This window comes from Mauremys reevesii, linkage group 7, assembly GCF_016161935.1.
Source record: "Mauremys reevesii isolate NIE-2019 linkage group 7, ASM1616193v1, whole genome shotgun sequence".
Lineage (NCBI taxonomy): Eukaryota > Metazoa > Chordata > Testudines > Geoemydidae > Mauremys > Mauremys reevesii.
The window spans coordinates 15,606,693-15,631,755 of NC_052629.1; the positions used below are offsets into that span (position 1 = coordinate 15,606,693).

The 25,063-nt window shown below is 41.0% G+C and overlaps 1 long non-coding RNA gene across 2 annotated transcripts in view; it reads left to right on the forward strand.

The window, feature by feature from the left end:
- LOC120369031 overlaps positions 1 to 20,477 on the forward strand; it is a 46,724-nt gene extending 26,247 nt beyond the window's left edge. The window contains exons 3-4 of one of the 2 annotated variants that reach the window (XR_005582900.1): positions 7,070 to 7,256; positions 20,442 to 20,477. This is a non-coding gene — a long non-coding RNA (uncharacterized LOC120369031). The remainder of the gene's footprint in view (positions 1 to 7,069; positions 7,257 to 20,441) is intronic. The other variant, XR_005582901.1, reaches the window with a different exon arrangement.
- Positions 20,478 to 25,063: the final 4,586 nt, after the last annotated feature.

Here is a 25,063-nt window from a genome sequence, read left to right on the forward strand (position 1 = left end):
AACAATAAGGAGGAGGTTTTTTAAAAAAAAGTATATTAGAAACTAAATAAATCCTAGCAATGGTATAGGTACATTAGTAGATGGAGATGGTAAAATTGTTAATAATGAAGCTGAAAAGGCAGAAAGGTTCAATAAACATTTATGTTCTGTATTGGAAAGAAGCAGGACTATGTACTCCTCTCACATGAGGATAAAGTACATTCCAGTACATTAGCTATGAAGGATGCTAAACAACATCTGCCAGGGCTAAACATTTTAAAATCAGCAGGTCCACAAAACTTGCAATCAAGAGTCCTAAAAGAGTTGGCTGAGGATGTTAACTGATGTTAATTTTTAATAATCTTGGAATACAATGAAAGTTCCAGAAGACTGTTGTACCAATATTCAGACAGGGTAAGTGGGATGACCCAAGTAACTAAAGGCTGGTTAGTCTGACATAAAAATGGAAACCTGATACAGGATTCAACTGATAAAGAATTAAAGGATGTGAATATAATTAATGCCAGTTAACATGGTTTTATAGAAAATAGGTCTTGTCAAAAAAACCTGATGTAATTCTTTGATGTGATTACAAGTTTGGATAATAATTTGTAATATATTATGGTAATGTAATATGATAATGTAATATTTTGTAAATTGTTGATAAACCTCTGAATATTTTCAAAGCAAGCAACAAAAATTAAAGTTATCAGCCCAAGTTCCCAGTCAGTCAACTACCTTGAATGATAAGACACAGCTGGCATCATATTTGATTGCATACTGTGTGGCAAAAGAGAAAATGGCCCATACAGGTGCCAAAAAAATTATTCTTCCAGCATCTCTGAATATGGTGCATAAAATTTTTGACAAGAAGTCTGCTGAAAAATTGAGAAGTATTCCTGTCAGTGATAACACAATGTTTCAGTGAATATGTCATATTGCAGAGCCTTTGGAAGCCCAGCTTATAGTTCGGTTACAGTCAGATGAGGATTTTGCTATATAACTTGACAAGAGTTACTGATATTTCAAATTCTACAACACTGTTAGTTTATGTGAGGTATGTATGGCAAGATACCCTCAGACAACACAGTAAGTCTTCCATAATGTTATGTCTACACTACGAAATTAGGTCAAATTTATAGAAGTTGATTTTTAGAAATCAATTTTATACAGTCAATTATGTGTGTCCACACTCAACACCATTAAGACCATTAACTCGGTGCAGTGTGTCCACAATACCAACTTATGGAGCGTTGCACTGTGGTAGCTATCTCACAGTTCCCACAGTTCCCGCAGCCCATTGGAATTCTGGGTTGAGCTCCCAATGCCTGATGGGTCAAAAACATTGTCGCGGGTGTTTCTGGATACATGTCATCAGGCCCCCTGTCCCTCCTTCCCTCCGTGAAAGCAATGGCAGACAATCGTTTCGAGCCTTATTTCCTTGGTTACCTGTGCAGACGCCATAGCACGGCAAGCATGGAGCCCGCTCAGCTCACCGTCACCGTACATCTCCTGGGTGCTGGCAGACATGGCACTGCACTGCTATACAGCAGCAGCTCATTGCCTTTTGGCAGCAAATGGTACATTACAACTGGTTGCCGTCGTTGTCTCCTGGGTGCTCTTTTAGCTGACCTCAGTGAGGTCGGTCAGGGTCGCCTGGACATAAATGAGAGCGACTCCAGGTCATTCTCTTTTTAAGTTTCATCTCATGGAGATTCAGTCCTGTCTGCAGTCGTACTGCACCATTTTCTGGCGAGCAGCCAGGAGACGAGGACGGCTAGCAGTCATACTGCACCGTCTGCTGCCAGCCTAAGATGTATAAGAGAGATGGAGTGGATCAAAACAAGAAAGAGACCAGATTTGTTTTGTATTTATTTGCTCCCCCCTCCCTCCATTCTTGAATAGTGGGGGAGAGATAGCTCAGTGGTTTGAGCATTGGCCTGCAAACCTAGGGTTTTGCGTTCAATCCTTGAGGGGGCCACTGTGTGTTTCTCCTTAATGCAAACCCCACCCCTTTGTTGATTTTAATTTCCTGTAAGCCAAGTTGCCCCTCCCTCCATCAAAGCAACAGCAGACAATAATTTCACCAACATCAACTCTGGTCTGTTTCAAAAGATGCAGCAAGGGACTTTCTTCCCAGACCAGAAAATAACCATTGGTGATGTTGAAATGCCTATAGTTATTCCTGGGGACCCGGCCTACACCTTAATGCCATGGCTCATGAAGCCATACACAGGCAGCCTGGACAGTAGTCAGGAGCTGTTCAACTATAGGCTGAGCAAGTGCAGAATGGTGGTAGAATGTGCATTTGGATGTTTAAAAGTGCGCTGGCACAGTTCACTGACTCGGCTAGACCTCAGCAAAACCAATATTCCCACTGTTATTACTGCTTGCTGTGCACTCCACAGTATCTGTGAGAGTAAGGGGATGATGTTTATGGTGGGGTGGGAGGTTGAGGCAAATCGCCTGGCCGCTGATTACGCACAGCTAGACACCAGGGCAGTTAGCAGAGTACAGGAGGGCACGGTGTGCATCAGAGAAGCTTTGAAAACCAGTTTCATGACTGGCCAGGCTATGGTGTGAAAGTTCTGTTTGTGTCTCCTTGATGAACCCTCCCCCCTTGGTTCACTCTACTTCCCTGTAAGCTAACCACCCTCCTCTTCCCCCTTTGATCACCGCTTGCAGAGGCAATAAAGTCATTGTTGCTTCACATTCATGCATTCTTTATTAATTCATCACACAAATAGGGGGATAACTACCAAGGTAGCCCAGGAGGGGTGGGGGAACAGTGAAGCACCGGGCAGGGTGAGGGAAGGACAAGGCCACACTGCACTTTAAAACTTATTGAATGCCAGCCTTCTGTTGCTTGGGCAGTCCTCTGGGGTGGAGTGGTTGGGTGCCCGGAGGCCCCGCACCGCGTTCTTGGGCATCTGGGTGAGGAGGCTATGGAACTTGGGGAGGAGGGTGGTTGGTTATACAGGGGCTGTAGTGGTGGTCTGTGTTCATGCTGTCTTTCCTGAACCTCAACCATACGCCGGAGCATATCAGTTTGTTCCTCCAGTAGTCTCAGCATTGCCTCTTGCCTTCTGTTACCAATCTGATGCCACCTAACATCTTCAGCCCACCACCTGTCCTCGCGTTCATATTGTGCTTTCCTGGACTCTGACATTGTCTGCCTCCATGTAGTCTGCTGGGCTCTTTCAGTGTGGGAGGACTGCATGAGCTCAGAGAACATTTCATCGCGAGTGTGTTTTTTTCGCTTTCTAATCTTCGCTAGCCTCTGGGAAGGAGAAGATAGTGTGAGCGTTGAAATATTTGCAGCTGGTGGAGGAAAAAAAAGGGAGAGTGGTAGTTAAAAAGACACATTTTAGAGAACAATAGGTAGACTCTTTATTTAAAATGGGTTGGCAATTTAAAAGGAGGGGCTGCGGTTTTGGGGTTAACGTGCAGCACAAACCCTCACACACACACCCAATTCTCTGGGATAATCGCTTCACCCCTCCCCCCATCGCGTGGCTAACAGTGGGGAACATTTCTGTTCAGCCACAGGCAAACAGCCCAGCAGGAACGGGCACATCTGAATGTCCCCTTAATAAAATCACCCTATTTCAACAAGGTGACCATGAATAATATCACTGTCCTGAGGATAAAACAGAGAGATAAAGAACGGATGTTGTTTGAATGCCAGCAAACACCGGGACCATATGCTGTGTTATGCAATAATTCCAGACTACGTGCTACTGGCCTGGTGTGGTAAAGTGTCCTACCATGGAGGATGGAATAAGGCTGCCTCCCCAGAAACCTTTTACAAAGGCTTTGGGAGTACATCCAGGAGACCTTTATGGAGATGTCCCTGGAGGATTTCCACTCCATCCCCAGACACGTTAACAGACTTTTCCAGTAGCTGTACTGGCTGTGAATGCCAGGGCAAATTAATCATTAAACACGCTTGCTTTTAAACTATGTATAACATTTACAAAGCTACACTCAGCAGAGGTTCCTTCTCTGCCTAGCGGGTCCGGGAGGCAGCCTTGGGTGGGTTCAGAGGGTACTGACTCCAGGTCCAGGATGAGAAACAGTTCCTGGCTGTCAGGGAAAACGGTTTCTCCGCTTGCTTGCTGTGAACTATCTTCCTCATCCTCAAAATTCCCAAAATCTGCATCCCTATTGGGGATTGACGGAGTCAAAGCATGGGGTGGAGAGTTGTAGGGGCACCTCCTAGAATGGCATGCAGCTCATCACAGAAGCTGCATGTCTGGGGCTCTGACCTGGAGTGGCCATTTGCCTCTCTGTTTTTTTGGTAGGCTTGCCTCAGCTCCTTAAGTTTCACGCGGCACTGCTGCGGGTCCCTGTTATAGCCTCTGTCCTTCATGCTCTTGGAGATTTTTTCAAATGTTTGGGCATTTTGTTTTTTGGAACGGAGTTCTGATAGCACGGATTCATCTCCCCATACAGTGATCAGATCCAGTACCTCCCGTTCGGTCCACGCTGGGGCTCTTTTGCGATTCTGGGACTCCATGGTCACCTTTGCTGATGAGATCTGCACTCACCTGCAGATTGCCACACTGGCCAAAAAGGAAATGAGGAGCACAGATAGTTGAAGCACTGCATGACTGCATAGTTGGAAAATACAAATTGGACTGGGCTAATTGCAAAGGAATTACAAGTGATGGTGCAGCAATTATGACAGGTAGAAATAGCAGAGTTGTGAAAAAACTAACTGAGGCAGCTGGTAATGGTCAAATGTTTGGAAACACTATTTTATTCACAGCGAAGCTTTGGCGTCCAAGGGTATTTCCCCTGATCTTATGGCAGTACTGAAGGAAGTAGTGAAAACTGTTAATTTCATTACAGGAAGCTCATTGAACAGCAGGCTTTTTGAAGTGTTATGCTCAGAAATGGGAGTGGAGCATACTCATTTATTGTTTCACACTTAAGTATAGTGGCAGGGTGCTTCCAAGGGTGTATAAACTCAGGAATGAGATTCCCATTTTTCTGGTAAATAAACTGTCTAACTGGGCAAATTGGCTTGACGATGACTGTTGGTTAATAAAGTTGTCATATCTAGTTGCCATTTTCAAACTAACAGAATTTGAAGTTACAACGAAGAGGCAATGATTTGTTTTAACCCTGTGAACAGACACAAACGTTCCAAAAGTCATTAGCACGGTGGCAAGCATGAGTGAAAAGTAATTGTCCAAGCTCCTACGTGTCCCCACCACTGTTACAGCACACTGAGGAGAACAGCAGCAGGGAAGAAAAAGTGAATGAAATGAAAAGTGTCATTCAGTTACAGCTTGCTGTGCTGTCTATTTTAGTCGCCACTTCCCTGCAGAGGGGTTTGAAAATCTGAAGGAAAAGTATTGGGTGAAAGATCCTTTTGCTTTTGAAAATCCTGAATCAATAATGGAGCTAAACTTGATGCCTGAGCAAGAAAAAGAACTGCTGCAACTCACCTGTGATAGCACACTCAAAACACACCACAACTCAAGTCATTACATTTGGTATCATTTTGGATAAGTGTTTTCAAAGAATATTCACTCTTAAGTAAGATTAGCGTTCTGTTGTTGCTACGGTTCGCAACAACCTACATGTGCGAACTGGGATTTTCGACTTTGACATGGTTAAAAACAAAAGAAAGAAACGGGCTCAACAGTGCACCTGATAGGCGGGTAGCGCTTTCATCTTGTGATCCAGCTTGGAACGAGATCATGACCAAAGGTAAGCCCACCCATCACATTAAGTGAGACTCAACCTGATCATCTTTTTCACTCTATTTAAAAATGTAACATCAATGTCTAATTATAGTTATTACTTGAAGTGAAGTGGTTACAGCTAGCACGCATTGCACTTTACTGTGCTTTTATGAAAACTCTAGCCACAGAATATTTTTGTTTTGGGTTGTGGGGATAAACGTTTTTCTTCCAGTGAGAAAAAAAGTTAGAAAACCACTACTCGAGGAGCTGTTCTGCTAGCCCAGGAATATCAGAATACAAGATATCCTGATCATGCCCTTCGCCACCGACACACCTCCTATATCTGGGAATAACCCCAGTGTCAGATTTCATGTTATGTGACCTGGTTAGACAATTAAGGACTGTAAATATCTGTATCAATTTGACAGTTAAGGCCAGACTGTCTAATCAAGGAGACGAAAGAGGACAGTAGATGGTTTTCCATAGTTGTACTTAAACCAGCTTATACATTCAGAATACATAGTCGAATCATTGGCAGTTGAATAAATGTGGTGAACATTACCTGTGCAGAAGTTTCGACATTAAAATTAATGAACAAATGTATGTTTGTACGTTACAAAATGAAAGAACATATAGTGTCAGAAAAGGTTTATCTCCTGTATATGTTTTTTTAAAATGTAATAAATACTATACAAATAGCATTGCTTTAGCTAAGGGAATATTGAAATCCATTAGGAATGCACTTGGAGTAATCTGATTCAACAAGTCAGTGTATTTTTCTCAAAAACATAATATCTGTACTACATTGTGTGAGATGAAGGTTAGATTACATTTCTTGCCAGTGCAATAATTCCCACATCATAAATTCTGATGAAATTATATCAATATATAAAGCAAATGGATGTCTGACCCACCATCGTTTCCTAGTCTTCAGATGTAGAGGCTGACATACAACTAAATCCCCAGCTGCTTTGAGCAATACTATTACCACAGTGCCTTTGCCTGGGAACTCTTATTAGCTATCTTGACCAGGAGTGGCTGTTAGAGTTTGTGGTTTCTGCTCTGAATATTAAACTTCAGCGTACAAGAGTCCTTATTGTAGGGCACACTTGGAAATGGTAATACTAAATTGCTTTATATTTGCAGGATTTGATTGCTTCAGATGATACAGGCCTAGCTGGTGGGCCTCTCCTACTGCTTGTATTTCCAGATTATAAATCATTCCTTTGACAGGATATCTGCCATAACCAGTTCTCCGTTTCCGTAGTATCCCTCTTTATATTACAGCTGGCAACTGGTATTCTAGGCTGTTCATGTGGATGACACATTTTCCATAATTTATAGGAGCCAGGTCAAAACTGAAGCCATCACAGGCATCTCAATTTTTATTTCAGATGTCAGTGGACCTACGGATCTATGGTTTGAAGGTTGGGTTGTAAAGAGTGGATTCCACTTTCCCTGGAACATTCAACTGCAATGTATTCATTATTGTGAAACCCACCAAACTGAACTTCTACCTATTTGGACTTCAAGGAACCACAGTGTAACCAAATAGTGCGTAGTAAATTGTGGGCACTACTGGTAATAAATAATACTAATTATTAATTTATTATCATTATTGTTGTTGTTGTGACATCATGAAATCTTTAAGAAAAGTAAGAAAATTGCAGGCCTTAAATATGATATTGAGAATCAACTTGCTAAAGTGACTTTAAAGGCATATGGAGGATAGTTGTAGCCCTGTCAGTCCCAGGATATTAGAGAGACAAGGCGGGTGACCTTTCCCAGACTTGAAGAAAAGCTCTGTGTGGCTTGAAAGTTTGACTCTCTGACCATCAGAAGTTGGTCCAATAAAAGATATTATCTCGCCCACCTTGTCTCATTAAAAGGCTTAGGTAGAAAGTTTTCTATTCATTTAGGACAGTTCTTTTAAAACAGAATAATAATATTCTGGGGAATAGAGGCAAAAATCATTAGAATTATACCTCACTATCCCTTGAAGAATGGGCTGAAAAAAGTAATGAAAAGGAATTATTGGCCCTGATCTTATAGTTAAAATTTAGACTATGACTATTAAGAATGATTAAAAGCTCTGAAATTGTATTTAACACAGAGCCTTGAATAACCCTTAGCTGTCTCATTATGCCAGTATTACGTTAATGTCTTCATGTTTCATCCACCTGACCATAATGTCAAAACGATACTGTAGGCGGTTTCCAAGTTTGCCAAGTGTTTGCTCAAACATCTTATTGTTCCACTAACCTCTCATAAAAGACCAATTCAGGCAGTAACTGGACACAAGAAAACAAGAGTTTCAGCCAACATTTCATAGTGTTGCCAACCCACAGTCCCTTAGTACTGGGGGTAAGGGAGTTACTCCAGCTTAGCATGCACTTTGGACTTCCAGTCTTGGGCCCTGATTCAAGAGAGTGGCCTGGATTGGCCTCCCTAGCTCTCCTATCCTCGTCTTCCCCACAACACTCACACTTCATAACCCCGAGGGATAACAAACTACAGTCTGGCTCCAATCAGTTCTTGGATCCTTTCCCTTTGAGAGGGAGCCTAAAGCCCTCTGAGGTTGGAAAATAGCCAGAACCTCTTGATCCTTTGCTTGAAGCAGAGACAAGGGGCCAAAACCAAAAAAGGATTTAAGCACACGCTTAACGTTAAATAGGTAAACAGTCCAGTCCCACTGAAAAGAGTTGGGAGGTGAACCATGGCCACGGTTCACGAGTGTAAAATATTTGTGTGTAAAATACCCTAGTAACGTTAAATGCCAATTATTTTTCATTGCAAATTTCAATTTTTTTTGGTCAAAATTTCCAGGGAAATATTCTTGGGGTTCTTTTAAAAAAACAAACAACAACAAAAAAGTGAATAGTAAAAATGTTTAGTTCTTCCAAACTGTTTTCAGGGCTCCCCCCCTGCCCTCTGTTTTCAGTAACAGCTATGAAAACTGAAGGACTTTTTTAAAAACTGAAAACAGATTTTTTTTTTACCAGATAACTTTTTGTTTTTCATTGAAAAAACAGAACATTTAATTGAAAATTAATTTTTTCCATGGAATTTTTTTTTCAGCAAAAAGCTTTGTTTTGGTCAACATTTACTCTTTAAAGAAAATATATTGACTAGCTTTATAGACTAGGAATATAGTGTTCTGTATTTGCAGCCACTTATTTCCCTCCCAATGAAGAAATAAGACACCGGTGGAGTCTATTTTTTCCCAAACCACTCAGAACCTGTAATGAGAAAAGATGCAGAATAATGATAGTGTGATGGGGTGCATGAACTAAGGGTTAACCAGCCCCTCTGGACCCAGATGGCCCAGTCACACCTGCTGGGCATGCTCACTTTGGAGGCTGAAATCAGAGGCTGGGTGGACAGAGTAGAGGAGGATTTGTGCATTGCAGACTCCGGCAGAGAAGCTGCCAGGGCTCCATGAAGCTGAGACCAGGTCCCACTGCCAAGCCACCACCCACCCTTCAAGAGGGTGGGAATGATGGACTGTGACTGATAGAGGAAGACCATCTGGAGTGCAGTCAAAGAGAACTCTAGGAGGAATCTCAAACTGGACCAGTGGTACTGATGAAGGAACCAAAGCCAGGGTAGGAAGCGGCCCAAGGATCAGGCATAAGGATGCCTGCCCCCAGGCCATATATCAGAGCTCTTAATCACAGGATCTTGGGTTGAAGCAGGGACGCCTGGGTTCCCCTACTCCTGGTCACTAAGTCTCACCATTGGTCAATACAGCCACTGGCTCTCCCCACTGGGTGTTACAGCGCAGATCACCACCATGAGGCGGTGCTGCCAGGTTCAGACACATAGACAATTTTGGGCTGAGTCAACAATTAAAAGTTAAGGGGAAAAAATCTGAAAACATGGGTGCACTAATTAGACTATAGTAGACCTTTATTAATTTCAATGTCAGTAATCTCCATACCCCATAATTCACACACAACCCCCAGTAATCTCTCTTGAAATCTCAGCAAAGATTTAAAAGCAAAATATTAGGGTAAGGTCTCTTGTTACCAGGATATGTGAATTTTCAAAGCATACTACAGAGCATTAACTAGTATGCCAAAAGCCTAGTAAGAAGTAGCTGAAACTAACCTGCACCTGTCAAAAAAACTGGTAACGTTTATTTTGTGATGCAGTATCACTTATTTGCTTATCTGGCAGTACAGAGTTCTGTAATTCCCATCACTCTTTAAAAGCAATTAAACATATTCTGTTGTTCCAAGGAAGGTCAATCTCACATAGCAGACAATTCAAGTTGGTGCTTATTTTGACATCACTATAAAGGCCATACCATGGAACGGATGAACCATTCTGAGATAGGGCAGTTTATCTATTGCAGTAGGCACATATATGTCTGTATTCTGCATCTGGTAGGCATATAAGCACCTGATACTGGAACCTTTACTAATGTAAGGCCTGGCCCCTACATAGTATGGAACTATTTGTGATCGTTAAATACTAGTTGCATGAGTATCAATTACAATCTGCAACACTGTGCCCGTTCTTAACTGTGAGTAAAATTCACCCCATCAGAGAGTCAAGCACAAGGCTCTATGCTAAGTCCCACTATGCTCTATGCTAAGTCAGGGCCTAAATGAGATTTAAGGGATACATGGCACCTATGCTGATCCTCAGCTCAGCAGTGAATTTCTCCTTCTATCTAATGCAAAGAAAATCTCACCCTCGTCTATTTGAGTTTCAATGGATTCTACTGGTAGGATAGCAACAGATCAGAATCTTATGTGGCTCTTATTTCAAGGTGCTAACTGCATGCTACAAAATTCTGACTCATAAAATGATGTTTTATTTTTAAAAAACCCTGTAAATAAATGACTATGGGGTTGTGTATGGAGGCAGAATAAAGGTTATCTCAGCAGTCAGTAATAATTATAGCAAACATGATACCATGTTTAAATATTATGTAACAACTATTTCTGACATAATTATTCCTTATACACCATGATAGCTTCTTAAAATGGGAATGATAGAACTTTGGGCTGATGGTTAGAGAAGAGGACAAAGAATGGGGATTCTTGGGTCCTTTAATGACTTGCTGTGGGACCTTGATTTTCAGAAGGGGTTAGGAAGCATGAGAAGAGGGTTTTGCTCTCTTAATCCCCTAGGCTTTTTTGGAAAATTTCTCCCATAAATCCCATTGAAAGTCAAAAGCGAAAATTAACAGGACTTGTGCCTCGAAGTCATGTAAGTTCTTTTGAAAATCCCGCCTATAACTTCTTTGTACTGCAGTTTCACCCACCTGAGAAGTGGGCCGAATAAAATTTACTTAACATACAGAAGTGATTACCGCAAGCTGGGACTGGATGACAGGGGATGCATCACTCGATAATTGCCCTGTTCTGATCATTCCCGCTGAAGCAGCTGGCACCAGCCACTGATTTTCAAAACTGACTAAGAATTTTGGGTATCTAACTTGAGGCATCTTAAATGGACCTGATTTTCAGAGAGTGGATCTCAGCAGTTTCTGAAAATCAGGTCTCATTAAGGTGTCTGAAGTTGGGCACCCAAAATCACTAGACACTATGGCCTTAATGTTTATAAATTCCCTTGGGCTATGTGGAGGAAAGACGGAATGTACATTCAAAGTATTATTGTAATGCACAAGTCATTCACTCAGTAGGTGGTAGCAGGAGACATGCAGGCCATTTAGTAAATCAACCTGCTAAAAATCCTTTCGATTTTTCAGCAGATAATCTGCAGCTCATTTCTTGTAATTGACTTGTCCCATCTCTAGTTCCAAAGCATTTTTTCCCCAAGAGCCTTGACCCTTCAATGACCTCATTTAGATACTCCAGGAGCCTTGGCAGATGCTAGTGAGTGCCACCTGCCTGTGACTGAGATGCACTTGGCTTGTGCTGAGGTCAACTAGCTTTGCTGTCCTTATATTTTGGGTCACTTCCTAGGATCAAAAACTTGACAGAAGAAACAAACTTGGGGAGAGCTGCGTTGGCAGCTGTAAGAATAGATTTATGAAATACAGGTGACAGAAAGAGCAGCTGATATTTGTAAATAACTACAGAGCTCTTTAGTGAGTCAATGGTAAATAAACCATTAGGTAAAGGGATCCTGCACTGTTTGCAGGTTGTTTCAGAGCATCTGCTTTTTAACATGCATGTGATGTTGTTCCTCAAAATAGTCAAGAGGTCTAAAAGCACGGCAATCTATGTCCTTTTAGAACTAGAAAAACACACATGAAAACATCCCAACATCACATGACTTACAGTAGTCTAAAAATAAATCCTCTTGGTAGATGGTGATAGTTCAGGAAATTAATTTTGTTCATCCGGGACAGGATATGAACTAATTGCTTATTTAATCATAGTCATAATTAAACTGGTTACAACACTGATTCACTGGTTAGTTCCTCTAATTACATAGCCAGGCCAGTTTTATTTGTTCCTTATGTTTCTTTCCTTTAGGCTAACGATGCTTTCTGTCACCAACAGTCTTGCACTGCATGTAAGCTGGCACATGTGGACAATGTTAAACCTGCATTTCTCCTAGAGGAATGAGTCTAGTATGGCAAATTAACTTATTTATTTCTTTAATCAGCCATTGCTTATTGGTCGGCAGGCTCCCTTTCCAAACACTGGTTTTGTATTCCTGTTCTTTGAAAGGAGACTTATGCTTGATGCTACTGTAACTTGCAGAACCATGGAACCATTGGCCAACCTTCTGCCCTCCATCCATCTCCATTAAAATCAATGTAACCGCAACTGAGTGTAACTGTAATGGAAACAAATCCTGGCCTTGCTGCCTTCACATGATGGAGCATGATCAGAGCTCTCCGGCGTTCCTGTGCTCCACACCAACTGCTCCTTGGTGCAACCGTATAGCTCCCATGTGGCTGCCTGGCTCTGTCTCATCTCGATGGGTAGTCTGTCTGACTGCACCCTCAACTTTTATATATGGCAGCTGGAGCTGTGGGGGATGCCACCAGGGAAGATAGCAATCCCCTAAGATATGTGCAGGAGGATGGAGTGTCCCTGGGTAAGGGACAACTATGGATTCTAGAATGGGTTGGGTAGCTGGAGAGAATTAAAAGGCCCAACAGTAGAGTTCCCCGTTGATTTTTTGTAAATGGATCCATGAGCTGGGGGACTGCAGGCTCATCATGACAAAGATTTCCCACAGCAGCTGGGACCAGGAAGAGAGGGCTCCTCCTACAGGTGACTCTCCCACAACTCTTCCCAAAATGTAAAAGTCTAAGGCTACGTCTATACTACCCGCCCGGGTCGGCGGGTAGCGTTCGACTTCTCGGAGTTCGATATATCGCTTCTCATCTAGACGCGATATATCGAACTCTGAACGCGCTCCCGTCGACTCCGGAACTCCACCACCGCGAACGGCGGTGGCGGAGTTGACGGGGGAGCCGCGGACTTCGATCCCACGGCGTCTGGACGGGTGAGTAGTTCGAACTAAGGTAGTTCGAGTTCAGCTACGCTATTCGCGTAGCTAAACTTGCGTACCTTAGTTCGACACACCCCCCCAGTGTAGACCAGGCCTTAGAGACTTGCTCTACTTACTCCCAGCCCCTAAAATGGTTGCTACAGCCCAAAGCAGGGTCAGGCAGGGTCTGCAGAAAGAGGTTTGTGGGGACAGAGAACTCAATTGCAGAAGCTTCCTAACTCTTACCCACCCTGCCCCCATAGGGTCACTCCATACCACCAAACTGCATTTCTGCTGGTTGGGCCCAGCGCTCCTCCTCCACTCATCTGCAGTGTGCCCAACCATTCTAGTGCCAATCAGGCCAATGTGGAGCCAACACATCAAGCAACAAGGGCTTCTATGACCCTTATGGTGACCCAGGGCTGTTTCAGGTTCTGACCATGGGAATTAAAGATGGAAAAATCCTATTAATCCATAGAGCCCATCACCCATCAAATCAAGATTCTCCCCTTTGATATATTTCTAGTGATATGTCAGATCTTTTTGTAAATATTCCCAAGGATGGGATGCAAGGAACTTGCGCTGATGTTAGTGAAAGTTTAGTGTGCTGATCACTAATGGAGTTTTGGGTCTATTCTACATTAGGTTGGAGCTGAATAATAATTGTCAAATGTCCCTTTCTCCTGGCATTAACAAACATTTTGAAATAACTGATGTACTTTCAAATTTGTCACTATATCCCCATTATTATGCAAGAGTTACCAATCTGATTTTGAACCTCAATGTAGTAAAATCTCCCCTGTTGTCAAGATCACATTGAGGTCTTTTTTGATTGGTTGCATTTTATGTTAATCCCTCACACTAAGAATTATATGGATTTATCGTTAATTTCAGCAAAGCTTTGAAGCTAAAAATTCAGATATTGATAGCAGGAGCAATGGCCAAAAGCTACAGAAGAAAAATTTAGGCCAATTTAAGACAAAATTCTTAGCTATCAGAATTTTGGGCACTGGTGTAAACTCCTGATAATACATTTTATGTTCAAAAGCACTCTGCAGACATTACTTAATTAATCTTCACTTTATTTCTGTGAGGTAGATGGGCCAATATTAATACCTTCATTTTACAGCTGGGAAAACTGAGAAACAAAGATGAAGTGACTTCCTCAACATCTCAGTGACCCAGTGTCAGACCCATGGAGCTCAGGCCCTCCTGACACTCAACCTAGCATTTGTTCCTCCACCCACGCTGGTTTTCCTGAAAGCAACAATGGGAGGATCATCAATACAGATTTTGAAGAACAGATTTGATAGGGGTCCAGAAGTCTGCCTATGATGATAGCTGTGTTTCCCATTGGATCTTTCTCCTGCTCTTGTCTTTGTGCCTTTCACCCAGGGGCGGCTCTAGGTATTTTGCTGCCCCAAGCACGGCAGGCAGGCTGCCCTTGGCGGCTTGCCTGCGGGAGGTCCCTGGTCCCACAGATTCGGCGGCATGCCTGCGGGAGGTCCGCTGAAGCCGTGGGACCAGCGGACCCTCCACAGGCATGGCACTGAAGGCAACCTGTCTGCTGCCATCACGGCAACCGGCAGAGCACCCCCTGCAGCTTGCTGCCCCAAGCACACGCTTGGCGTGCTGGTGCCTGGAGCCGCCCCTGCTTTCACCATACTGCCCAGGAAGCCTGGAACAGTCTATCTTCTCTTGTGTCCAGAATAGTGATCTTTTCTTTATTTAATTTCTTCTTACTCCATGAAGCAATTCAAGACAGAGATGACTGAATAGAATATCTAAAGATGTAGATATTAAACAAAATACTTACAACATTTTGACCCTGGGCTTTCATCTGGTCAACCAGTGTATTATAGGCCAAATATCTGCTCCAGTGTAAACTTGGAATAAGTCCACTGATCTCTGAACTGCGTGGTCTGTTTTAAACGGTATGGATTAAGGTCTGAGAGCTTGACTCTGAGCTCACTTACAACAGTGTAAACAAGAATAGCTCCACTGGAGTGGAACTTGTGGGAGTGTAAGAGGAGAATGCGTTCTGTTAGATGTACTGTGGGTGAAATTCACACCCTATGCAGAATGCAAGCACAAGACCTATGCACAACTTGTGGCCTGCTTTACAATGTTGCCAACTCTCATGAATTGAGCCTCATGACATTTCTTTTCTTAAAGATGTTTCTTAAAGCCCCATCTCTTGGAGTCATGTGAATGTGAGAATCGCCGCTTTCATTTAAAAAACAAAGTAAGTTTCCAGCCCTCATGACAGTGGCAAAAAAATTTGTAAACTTGATTCATGTGCACCCATAAAGGTTCAAACACCTCAGTGAATTTTTTTTAATCTCTCCATTTTTGAGTCAATCTCAGTGTTGTAGAGGGGTCTGAGTCCTGAGTTTTGAACACTTGGGTTTGGCAATATTGTATGTAAGACCCATTGTGACGGCTGAAGTGAGACTTAATTAGTGTATAGTTCTTCTGCCTACTGGCACGGTGACATTCTCCTCATATGCATACTAGCACACTGGTTGTACATAATAATAATGATACCTCGCTCTTATACAGCTCTTTTCATCCATAGATCTCCCAGCACTTTACAAAGAAGGTCAGAATCATTCCTATCTTAAATATGGGGAAACGAAGGCACAGGGAGGGAAGTGACTTGACCAGAAAAACAGCAGCAGAGTTGAGAACTGAACCCCAGTATCCTCAGTCTCACCCAGTGGCCTTAGCCACTAGGCCACACCGTAAATGATAAATCAATAATAATTGTATATAGTGTAAACAGGAGAAGAGATTTTTCATTTATCTGTTATCATCAAATGCAGTGGTAAAGAATAGGGTGGTGAAGCTGCGTACTTCCCTGGGTTAAATCCAGCAGGTAGGGTTTTATTTTTTTATTTAATATTATATATTTAATATCTGTAGTAATACTGTTTGCACCATTGTATTTAAAGTTCTGTCAGCCCTTCCATTACAAAACCATATTTTCAGCAGTTTAGCAGGAACACTGTCATCAGAAATTCACAGCGGGATGAAAATATCGCAGCCCAGAAGTTAATTATTTAAAAACATTTTTTTTTTGAAAAATCCATTTTTCCCCTTGGGGTTGAGAGTTAGAAAGAGTATCCTTGTTTAATATTTTTCCCTCTGCTACTGAAATACAGCTCTGTTATATAGTTTAATAAAAAAAATTGCAGGCAATTTTAATCTGTAATGTGGATCAATTACTGTTGGTATTTTGGAATGTTTTTAAAAAAATCAAGTTCAAGACTTTCAGAAGCATATGAGTTTAAAAGGATTTTTAGCATGCCAAGTGCAGCTCAATATTGCAATGTTCTGAGGACTTTCTTCAATGTGCTGAGTGCCCTCAAGTCCTAATGAATTGTAGAAGGTGCCCAAGTCCCTTACTGAGTATACAGGCCCAGTGCACAAACCGACATGCTAGACTGTACAGGTCTATCTGGTCAATACACAAAAAATTCTCAGTCTCTAAAGAAGGCATTTATAATTTAGTCTCCCTACAAGCAGTTATGCAAGTCCCTTTTAACTGAATGAGACTACTCACATGCATGAAGTTATTCAAGTGAGTACATTTTTGCAGGATCAGGGCCATAGACTAATCCATTCTTTTGGAGTTGTTATAATTTTGACTAGTACCTATATATACACCCAGAGATCAGCTTCAAGGCAAATCCTTCCCTACTCAAAATTTGGGGGGAACTTGCTCTTAAGAGTTTTGGTTCTGGGTCAAATTCAAAAGTAGAAGTGGCTGGTTTTCTGGATCTGGTGGACAAGAGAGTGGACATCTTAAGACAACCACATTAGCCCTTCGAAAGAGGCATATCATTATCTAATGATCAGTAAGCTGTTAGATAGCCCTGAAATGTCGAGTGAAAGCTTTTTGGGCATCAATTTTTATTGTCTAATAAGATGAGCCTATGATAGATAGTAAGGATGCTGCCTGTGGCCAAATAGACTTTTCAGGATGTTGGGCTATCAGAGTCATAGACAAACATTGATCCATGAGCAGTATATTAGCCATCAGTAACGAAGCTGCAATAAATTACTGTGTGGAATCTCCTTTGATAGAGGACACAACTAGTAGCCAGGGTCAAGGGTGTCCTTGGTAGTGCGGCTCCAGTGAAGGGATGCTGGGAAGGGGGTGCAGGAGCAGCAAGTCAGAATGGAAGCTTGAATATTTCTCAGTCAGAAATCACATGCCATGAACCATATATCAGAAAGTTTTCAGTTAAAACTTGGGATCACTTACAAGGTGGCAAATAACACTCCTGCTATTAACGCAAGCATCCTGCTGTCAGTGCAATGTGCGTTCTGATTGGGAAGCATTGGGCTTATTTTGCTAGGTTATTTGGCCAGGCACTCCCCTGAAGTGAGTTGACAACCTCCTTCTTCATTAAGAAATATTTCTTCATGACCAAAGTCAGGGTTTGATGCAGTTAGAAAAAAAAGCTACTCTTTCACCCGGCTGGAGGAAAAAACGCTCAGACTGCGATAAGACCAAGAGGAAACAACATATTGAATAGCAGCTGAAAAACCTCTGTCTACTGTGGAACATTTGTACCAGCTGAACACAGTCATACACATTGTATTCTCCTCTATTGAGGCATTGTTTATCTTTCTTCTGGGCCAACAAAGCAACTGAGACGCTCATGCCCATTCTGCTATCTAGTGGCTAGTTTTGTAAAATACATCCAGGCTAAGTCAGTCCTGATTTCCCCTCCCCCCGCCCAACTTTTATCATATAACTTGTTCAATTATATTGTCTTTTCTTCTCTTGATTCCTATCTACAATTATACTTCCCCAAAGCAGCTATTGTATAACCTGTGGGTCTTGGATTAAGTTCACTAGCCTAGTTGACCCCAATCCTGACCTTCACTTAATTAAATACAGGATTAAGCCGAAGAGGTATGCAACTCAAATCTCAGGTTTAAGCAGGGGGAGTTCAGGGGCACTGCCAATGAACGTACTGATGTTCATGAATGAGCTCACCTGGCCTTGTAAAACAGTGAAAACTGCATGATCAAGCCTGGTACTGTTGAAAAACGTTAACTCTTTCATGGCATAGCCTTCTGTGTGAATGGAATGTTGTCATGCAGATTCAGCTGCTACAGTTCAAAGTTCACTTCTTCCACAAAAGCACTCCAGATCTCCAGCATTTAGGGAAATGTGTGTGTCAGAAGGGCGGCTAGTAGCACCACTGCTACAGTTGTGATCTCTAGAGTTCCTCGAAAGCCTGGTTCAACACATCTGTTTCTAATCCGATGTTGTGATACCCGATCTCAAAAATATTCGGACAGAGTTTAGCCAAGAGCGGGTCACTGTGACTTCTTTGAGTTTAAGAAGGACGTCTACCACATTCTGACCAACAGGAATATGGGGTGTAAATGGATTATGGTTAGTGGAAGTTTCCTCAGTTGAGTTTTCTCTGCCGTTAGAATCCCATAATTCAACAAGATGCTCCCTAATTAGAAAAGCAAAATACATTCAAAAAGATGTTCTGTAATCAATAGAGGCCTACCAAAAATAAACCTATAGAGAGACACGTTTTCTGTATGGTTTTAAATAAAAATCCATGATTTTAAATAATCCATGAACAAAGCTTGTGAAACACATGAAACTTTATGCTCAGCTGTGGCTCTTATATTGAAGAAGTTATTTTGTATGCACAAGTAGCTTAGTGTAGACAGCAGGCCTAATGGGAATTTCAAATGAACAAGGAGAGCTTGCAACCCTCTCTCTGAGACAGGGGAACGGGGCTTATTATCAAGTGCATGGCCACAGGGAAGTGAGGTGGAGAGTGAGAGAGAACAGGAAGACAAAGATCAAGGAAGGAAGAGAAGCAGACACCCTCATTTGCAATGGGCCTCCACGCACGTAGCCATAAATGGCCATAACCATTCTGTCTCTGCTGTGGTTGGTATTGTACTAAATCATACCATTAGATTAAAAGTGCTTTGGAGCAGGAACTTGTTTGTTTGGTACAGTCCACCTATTCTAAAGCACAGTGTGTGAGGATGGTGCTCTGTAAAGGGTAAGATATCATTTAAAGTACACTTTATTATTGATGAATGGAGATGGCCTGACAGCACAGTAGCAGACTCACATGCTATTTTGGGGGAAGACAGGCCTAGAATTGGCAATGGCAGAACAAGCTTCTCCATATAGTCCTTGCAATGTGCCTCAAGGCTGATCCGAAGTGGTGAGCTGGTCATGCAATTTCTATTACCATTAACCTCTAGCGTCTCCCCTGACACTACTGAAATGGGTGCTCATTGATACTGTGGTAGTGGTAATTGTCCACAAAGAACTGAGACTATCGAACATAGGACACATGATAAAAGGGCCTGATGTTCAGAGGGTAGGTATCCAGCAAGTTTTGAAAATCAAACTCCCTTAATGCTTTTTAACTTGGGGACCCAATATCAGTAGGCTTCCCCATGCTCAAGTGATATCGGGGAAGCTAGACAGCTCCATTGTATCCCAGGGGAAGGACAGGAGCAGGTCACAACTGTTTCTCATCTCATAAGTGAAATTCAGGCAACAGAGGTTCTACTAGTTTAACTTTTTTTTAAATCTTTTTTTTAAATACCGTTTAATTTGTTTCATTGTTATACTGAATGAAATTGTTGAATGCTGTTACTTTTCACTACATTGGGCCAGATCAACACTTGGGGTAAATCAATCTATATCTCTTGACATAAATGGAGAAACATTGATCTACGCTATTTGATGTACTGGCCCACAGTTTTTAGAGAACACACAAAGCGGACATTGACTCTTACATAGCAAACCCAAGATCTGATATCCAGCAGGGATGACAGGGGATCAGTTTTACATAAGCTGTCACTCTCAATTTTCCACCTGGACTGTGCCAGTGCACCTCAGTCTTAATTTAAAACATCCCTGTTATTTTAATCTTAGACCTCTTTTGTCAAGAGAGCATCTACTGTACCAAATTGAGCTTGTGGTGCACACAAGAAATCCAGATGTTTTCTCATGATTTCAGCATATGAGGCCAGAATTCTGTTCTTGATTTTGTAATGATTTGGGCCCTGATCCTGAAATCATTTACTCACAGGCTTATCTTTAAGCACCTGAGTGACCCCACTGACTTTGATAGCGTGTGCATAAATGTTTGTGGGATCAGGGCTGAAACTTCTTTCTCTATCAGGATGGACCAAATAGAAATGGAGATAATACTGGAAATTTGCGAGAAGGAAATACATTTTTGTGGCTGTTTATATGTAGTACTACAAACCCACAACCAATTATTGTTTTATTGTTCTGTTTTCCCCCTTTTGTTTTCTGCGGGGGTCCAGGAGAAGCTACAAGCTATTAAATCAAAAACACTGGAGAATTATTCATTGCTTTGCTGAGCGATGTAGTATAATCTAGTAGCCTGCTGAAATAAAGAGAACAAGGATAAGATCCCAGGTGATGGGCAGCATCTCTGAAGCGGACTCAATGAACATGCTGGATGGTGTAAGAACATTTGCAAACAAATTATTAAAGGTGTCTTGTATCATCTCTATACTGTATGTTGACATTTTCTTGACTCTGTCTGCTTTACAAATGTCATGTCACATAGGATAAAATGAAGAGTGGTACCAGGAAAACCATATAAATCTGGTGGGGTCATGGATTGTAGCTCTCAGGAAACCCACATGAGAATGCTCAGGGTCAACTTTAGCAAGTAATCAGGAGTTAGGTACTTGAAGTTTTTAAATCTATTGCATTAGTTGAAGAGCATTTGCCTAAGACGTCCATTACAGTACTAGCAAGAAAAGAGCTTGTTTGTTTTAAATATCGTTCTTAAATCTACTGGGCCACTGACTCTCCCCAAACTGTATTTGAGTGTATTTTTTTCCAGATTAATTTGTAAGAGCAAAGAAGCTTGACACCGTATACAATATAGAATAAAAACTTTGAAAATGAATAAAAAGCAACCCCATGACTAATACATTTCCTATGTGAAGGAACTATGGCTTAGTGGATCTGCCATTTCATAGGCAAAAATGCAGAGATTGCCTCTTTTGTCAGTTCGGAGATAAAATCCTATTCTTTGTAATCCCTGAAGAAACAAATCAAATAAGCTCTGGCTGAGCTAACCATTTTCAATCCATCAAAGCAATCAAATTCTGTTTACCTGAATCAGAATGATTTCTAAAATGTTATTAAAAAGTAAAATGGAGTTTAACTATTCCAAAAAACGGAAAATGATGTGCAAACACAAAAGGGATAAGATTTCAGTAATTATGTAGACACAAAGTCGGTGCCATCATTTGTACCACAATACAATGTAGCTATGGCATATAAAGATAAAGCTCCCTTTGTCTAACATTACTGCTGCAAGTGATGCATAAACATAATTAATGTAAGAAGTCTTCAAAGGGGCGAATGTTCATTTAGTTAGTTAGTTTTATTGCTCTTTCAAGCAAACAAAGATTTTATAATTTAATAAACCAATTAACTGATTATATATTTCACCCAAAATATTTGTATATCATACATTACTATCATTTCAAGAATCATCGTCATTTCTCACTAACCAGAGCAGGAACGCAGTATTACAGTTAAAGGAGGTATTTCATTTAATATTTATTTAGTTTGTCAGTTATTTTGAAGTGAATACCCTTATATTATTTTTTGGGATGCTTGAGGCTAACTACATTCCCATGGAAATAAGAGCAGGTTTCATACAACTGCCAACAGTTAGAATAGCTTGGAAAAGCAAACATTTTGCTTCTCAATCATGATTCTTGAACTGATCTACATTAAGAATCATGTAGACCTGCAGGACACTAGTTGACATATTTTATGACCCTACAGAATTGCTTCCATTCAGTCAAGACTCATTCAGCTGAATGTAATTCCGGTACATATCACTGTATTGTATTCCAGCAGTGATGTTCACTAGCTATGCTACAGCTGATGGGTCCATCTGCCTTTCCATTCTAAGCCCCAGTACAATGTCTGGAGAAAGCATTTTGTAAAAATTCACTCCAGACTTGGCATTTTAGGGGAACAACGTTTCAACCCAGAAATTGTTTTTTCTCAGACTGTTTGGAACCCCCCCCCCAAAAAAAACCTTGCATTTTGCTTTTACTGACAAATTGCTATACAGATTTGACTCCCCTCCCATTCACTATACTACTCAAAAACAGGTTTGAGTCTTTGAAACTATGGGCCAAATTCTGCCCTCGGTGTGAGTAAGTCACATTGACTTCACTGGGACTTATGTGCATAGACAAAATTTGTCACTAACTGTTGATTGTTTTTTCCTATCTTCATTTGAAACCTCAAATAATTATTTCATTCTATAATGGGAAGCAGCATGGTCCAGTGCTTAGGCCTCAGAATGAGGATCAGGAGACTTCTATTCCGTTAAATTCTAGTCTGTTCTTCTGACATCTGTTCCCAGCTCTGACACTGATCTTCTGTGTGACCCTGGGCATGTCTCTTCACCACTCTGTGCTTCAGTTTCCCCAATCTGTAAAATGGTGATAATGATACTTATTTTGTGAAGTGCTATTTAAGAGCTAAGTGTTATCATTACAAGTTATATTCAGTAGTATTTTTCATAGAAAATCAGAAGCAAATTCATAATGGACTGACTTACCTAATGGGCACATGGGTCATCTTCACTGAACCCATTTACAGCCTACCAATAAATCTGTGACTTTTCACAGTGCAATAATATACTTATATCATGAATTTCATCTGAACATTTTTGTGTCTTACAGCATTAATTAATTCTCACAATCTTCTAGTAAAGTAGGAAATATTAGTACACCCATTTTACATATAGAAAAACGGAGGCACTACTGCATTATGGGACTTGCCCAAGAACACAAGGAGTGACAGAGCTGGTGTTAGAATCTCCAAAAGGGGATATTGTCTGACCAAAAGCACATGATTAAACTATTATAATGGCCAGTCTCAGCTCCCACTGGAGCCAGTGGAAAAACTTCCATTGATGTCAGCAGGAATCACTATAGATTAAACTTTTTATTCAGCTGAGCCATCATAGAGGTGACTTTTTAACCAGCTGTGCAAGTTAATACTGAACTTTACTGCAGAAACTTGTACTTCCCTTTTATTCCTGGGAAGTGAAACTAATGACTTTTCAACTCTTTGGTACATCCTGAACACCTTCCAACTTAGCCTGAGTCCCACCACTGTGTATTTCTCAAAGAGGGTGAGATGACAGATGACCTTCTCTGATAAATATTAATTAGAAGGATGTGTCCGTCTCTGTCCTAGAAAAATATGACATGTGTCCTCATCTAATCCACCCCTGGAACTAATTATATGTGTCAAATTTAGCCAGGAGCATATGGATACAACTTAATTTATTTCAGTGAAGTTGCACCCACTAACGCCCTAGAATTTGGCTCTTTGTGCTGCATATGCAAACCACTTCATTTCTTTGTACCTCAGTTTACCTAGATGGCCAAAATAATACCTCACAGAATAACTAAGTATTCATGAAATGCTTTGGGGTGAAAAGTGCTACATAAGCACAAGATGCGAAAATATTTATCACCATATAGTATTAAACTAGCTCTCCATTTTTCAGTACCACTCTGCCAGACCATAGCACACAATATCCAAACTTGTACTATTATTGTACATGAGTATGTCAAGAAACCTTTAAAGATATTATTTGCGGACATACTACAATCCTCCCACTTGTCTGTTGGGATATGTATATATGAATTCTGATAGAACATAGGAAAGTTAGCCCCAGAAAAGCTCCTTCGGTGCTTTGTTTGTCCTCAATTGATCATACAACTTTTAAAGTTTGATTTTTCCTTTCAGCATGTCACCCATCTGCAATGATAAATATGAAGTAATGAAGAACATACTGCAATTTGCAGTGCTCACTCTCTCTCTCCCCCCCACCCCAAACTCAGAACATTAAAGAAAGCTGTTAAACTAATCTGGTGCATCTAAATGGGCAATATATATTGAATCCATGCTCCATTGATCATAATTATTGTGGTACCCTTTATCAAGTAACCATCTTAAACCATTATTTAGAGATCATTTTGCTTTCCATTACAGTCACTATATTGCAGAATTTGCTGGGAATTGGCCACTGCGTGATATAAGGGTGTACGGCTGTATTAGTCTGGAATCTGCGCATGTGATCCAACCATGTTTCTAAAATGAAAGACTTGGTGCTATTTTACAGAACTATTGGACAGCCTTTGAATAACTTTATTCTTGAGCAATAAATCATTTGCATAGGTTTTGTTCTTCACTCAGGAGGATCAATAAATCCCCAGAATCTTTACACACATTCCCTACAATCAAATATTCTCCATCTATATATTCTGAAGCTACAGGCTGAATGTTGAAACATATCCTTTAAAAGCATAAAAAAAGGAAGTGTTAGAATGGTTCTGCTAATGACATCAAAATATTAGGAACAACTTCTTAACCTTTGGGGTCAACTTAACTAACTACTGTTTGGTATTTGTGTGTATGTATCCTATCTTATTCTCAGCTGGCCCACTCAATCTATAAATAACACAGACAATAAAACAATTGCACATAACCATACTGTATAAACATCTGGATGTGGGCTGAAGTTCAAATGCTATATTCTCACAGGTACACTGAAAACACCTGGCCTGATCATTACCTAAGAAGATTAAAGGAGTTCAGGGAGAAGAAAAATATATGTCATGCATCTTAATGATACCAGTGTCTTTCTATAATGAATCTATATCCCAAACCACCCTAAGTAATGCAACTGGCATGTGCGGCACGTGGTAGTATTAACATATGTGTCTGGAGCACAGGTGTTTAAGCTAATATTTGCCAGTTTAACCAGCTGGCATGTGAATTTTCATATAGCTGAAAAATAAGGGGAGAAAAAACCAAGTCACTGACACACATCATCCTCACACTCTGAAAACAACGTGAAAAAGTG